The sequence below is a fragment of the Bos taurus genome, chromosome 8 (assembly GCF_002263795.3).
Source record: "Bos taurus isolate L1 Dominette 01449 registration number 42190680 breed Hereford chromosome 8, ARS-UCD2.0, whole genome shotgun sequence".
Classification (NCBI taxonomy): Eukaryota; Metazoa; Chordata; class Mammalia; order Artiodactyla; family Bovidae; genus Bos; species Bos taurus.
Genome location: NC_037335.1, coordinates 59,270,308 through 59,273,649, shown reverse-complemented (window position 1 = coordinate 59,273,649; position 3,342 = coordinate 59,270,308). Strand labels below are relative to the sequence as shown.

The following is a 3,342-nucleotide window of genomic DNA, read 5'->3' as shown; positions in this document are numbered from 1 at the left end:
AGAGAACAGTACTGGGAATGACCATCAGAGGGCGTGCAACATCAGGTTCTGAGCACATGCTTCTCAGAGCCCACCTGGAAAGGGGATAATAGGCGAATTATGATATTGGATCTCTTCTCTCAGGTCAGGGCTCCGAGCTGGAGGCACAGCAGTTGGTCTAAGAGGTTGAACTAAAGAAATTAAGGCTTCCAGCTCAGTAATGCTGATGTTTTGGGGTCATGTGGGTCTGTACAAGCTTGGATCTCCCTATAGTTCAGCAGGCCTCAGGGCTGGGGTTACTGAACTGAATTCAGTTCAGTTGCTCAGTCGTGTCTGACCCTTTGCGACCCCATGAATCGCAGCACGCCAGGCCTCCCTGTCCATCACCAACCCCAAGAATTCACTCAAACTCACGTCCATCAAGTCGGTGATGCCATCCAGCCATCTCATCCTCTGTCGTCCCCTTCTCCTCCTGCCCCCAATCCCTCCCAGCATCAGAGTCTTTTCCAAAGAGTCAACTCTTCACATGAGGTGGCCAAAGTATTGGAGTTTCAGCCTCAGCATCAGTCCTTCCAATGAACAGTAGAAGGTGCCTAACCACTTACTGGCGTCGCAGGCCTCAAGAGAACTGGAGACCTGGGAAGGCATTTCACCCTCAACGTCATATTTATGTCATATGCATGTATGGCTTCACTACCTTCCCTGGTATTCAGTTGTCTTTTGGTCCTATTGAGCAGAAATCTGCCCCTCCTCCACCTTTGATCTTAGCTCTGTTCTTGAGGTCATATCAACCTCACTGGTCCCATCTACCAGACATCAGCCATTTGCATCCCTCAAATCTGCTCCTTGATAGGGTGAACATGTCTCAGGCCTTCATGGGTTCCTCCTCTGCCTTGTTCAGTTCCAGCTACTAAGACCATGTTCCCCCAGCTGTGGTTCCAGCTACTAAGACCATGTTCCCCTGGCTGTGGTTCAGTTCATGATGCCTGGCTCTGATTAGCTTTTTCCAGGGGTGCCAGTCAGCATACTAGCCAGCCCACGTCCCTCCTCTGACCCTTTCTTTCCATGTAGCCTCAGGTTACATCTTCACCAAGTGAAGACTGCATCCTCTGCTCTCCCTGACCTGCTAAATCACATCCTGCCTGTTTTGTACCTATTATAATTTTAAAGGAATGTTATTGTTTATTAAAAAACAAAGATACTTGAAAGTAATGAAATAAAAAACATTTTGGCAATACCTTCTGAGTTTTAGGGCAGTCCTTGGATTTGGTAGTCTCTGTATTTGATGCTTCCTTAGATGGGACAAGGAGGGACTTAAGTGCTCACTTTAGCAGCACATATGCTAAAATTGGAACATTACAGAGATGATTTGCTTGGCTTCTGCACAAGGATGACATGCAAATTCATGGAGCATTCTATATTTTTGTTTTCGATGAGTATTAAAATGTAATAATGTAAAGTGACTGTGTATATGAATAAATGAGTATATTCAAAAAAAAAGAGGGACTGAAAATCTCTAACTGTCTTGGCTGTGACTTCAGCACTGTGGACAGAGGCCAATGGAAGTATCCCCAGCTATGCCTGGGAGGGGGTGGTGCATGGAGTGATACACACACAGCCTTTAGGGGCCAGAAATTCTTGCTGTTCACTCAGTGCCTTACAGTGTAGCAAGCTCTTTTCAATTACCAATTTTATCCTGTCTTCACTCAACTATCAGCCTAGGAGGCAGACAAAATGAAGTGTTTTCCAGATTTTTACAGATGAGGAAACTGAAGTTTAGCAAGGCCAGACTAAACAACCCTATGAGTGGGGTGGGAGAGAGAACACTAATTACTCCACATTTAGCAAATTTAGTGATCACTGCTCTACTCTGGCTCAAGTGCACTCCTCTTTATCTCTAGGGAAAGTCAGAGTGGGTGGAAGTTTTTGTGGAACCGAAGCTCCAGCCAACCCTGGGAACAAGTGGCAGTTGGTATGAGGAACAGAGCTGGGAGGGTCTGAAGTTCCAGTCGACTGTCTGAATGAGAGTGGGGAAACCTTTCTTGTCATGAGGGTTCACAGAGGTCCAGCTTTCATGCCTTTTTTCTCTGTCCCAGTGCTTGACTTCACTGAGCCTGGAAACAGGAGAAAGGATTTGTAGGATGTTATTGTGTCTGAGCCTGATGGAGTTCTGTGGGAAAATTCCAGGAAGGAGTGGTGTGGGAGTCTGTGAGTGAAGGGGGTGAGTTGTGCAGGTGGTTAAGAAAGCCTCTGATGGGGGCTACATGCCTGGCTACCTATGTATGCCTCTTCCCTGGGGATGGAAACAGAAGGTGCTGGACCATATAGCAACTTTATTTGAGGTGTACTTTGACAGGCAGCACAATAAATTAAGAGCATGGGCACCGAAATCAGACTGCCTGACTCCCCTACTTCCTAGCTTTGTGACTGTGGAACCTCACTTTTACTTTCTCATCTGTAATACAAATCACATAGGATTGTTTTGAAGATTAGCTTATGCAAAGCACTTAGAACTGCCCAGTACATAGTAAGTGCTAAAATATTAGCAATTAACAGTTGATTCTTGAACAATGTGGGAATTAGGGGAGCTGATGCCCCTGCCACAAAAATCCTCTTGTAACTTTATAATTGGGCCTCCATATCCCTGGTTCCACATCTGCAGATTCAACCGAGGATTGTGTGGTACTGTTGTACCTATTTATTGAAAAAAAATCTGCATATAGTTAGACCATGCAACTTAATGGCCTCTGGTCCCTCGAGTTAGCTGTATTTGTGTTTGGGGCTCCCATGGTTTCAGAGTGGAATATCTGCCTCTGATCCAAAGTCTAGAGACGCTTTCACGTCTACAGGGACTGGCTCTGTTCTTCCCAGGCAAAAGGGATGAATTGGGGATTCCATAGTCCTTTGAAAACTTTTCCAGATCTTAGTTTGTCCAACCTACCATATCACATTAAAACAATTAGCAAAGATGGCGAGGAAACTCTCAGACCAAGGAGAGCCCAGACCAGGAGAAAACAGCCAACTAGTAGTCCACACTTTGTAGTTCAGCAGAAACTGGGAAGGGAATGTCTAATACTGGCCCGTGGTGTGTGTTTGGGGGCAACACACACCAGGGAGGCTCAGAGGACTTACCTCTTCCTCAATTTCTTCAAAAACTTTGACTTTTCTCTTCTGTGCCCCCATCTCCTCTGTGTTCATGGTGGAGCCCCTGCCTCCTCCCACCCGCCCCGCCCCCTGGCAACCTAGCTGTGGGCTTCCTGGAGGCTACAGCTGCTCCTGTTTTAGATTCAGGAGTTGGCCAATGATAGGAAACCAAACTGAAACTCGGCAGGCACCCTGAACAAGAGAAAACAGAAGCCAAAA

General features: G+C 46.3%; 1 non-coding gene across 1 annotated transcript; it reads left to right on the top strand.

The window, feature by feature from the left end:
• Positions 1-1,297: 1,297 nt before the first annotated feature.
• On the top strand, positions 1,298-1,404 carry LOC112447959 (U6 spliceosomal RNA). The gene has a single exon (XR_003036212.1). It is a non-coding gene; the product is annotated as a U6 spliceosomal RNA (small nuclear RNA).
• Positions 1,405-3,342: the final 1,938 nt, after the last annotated feature.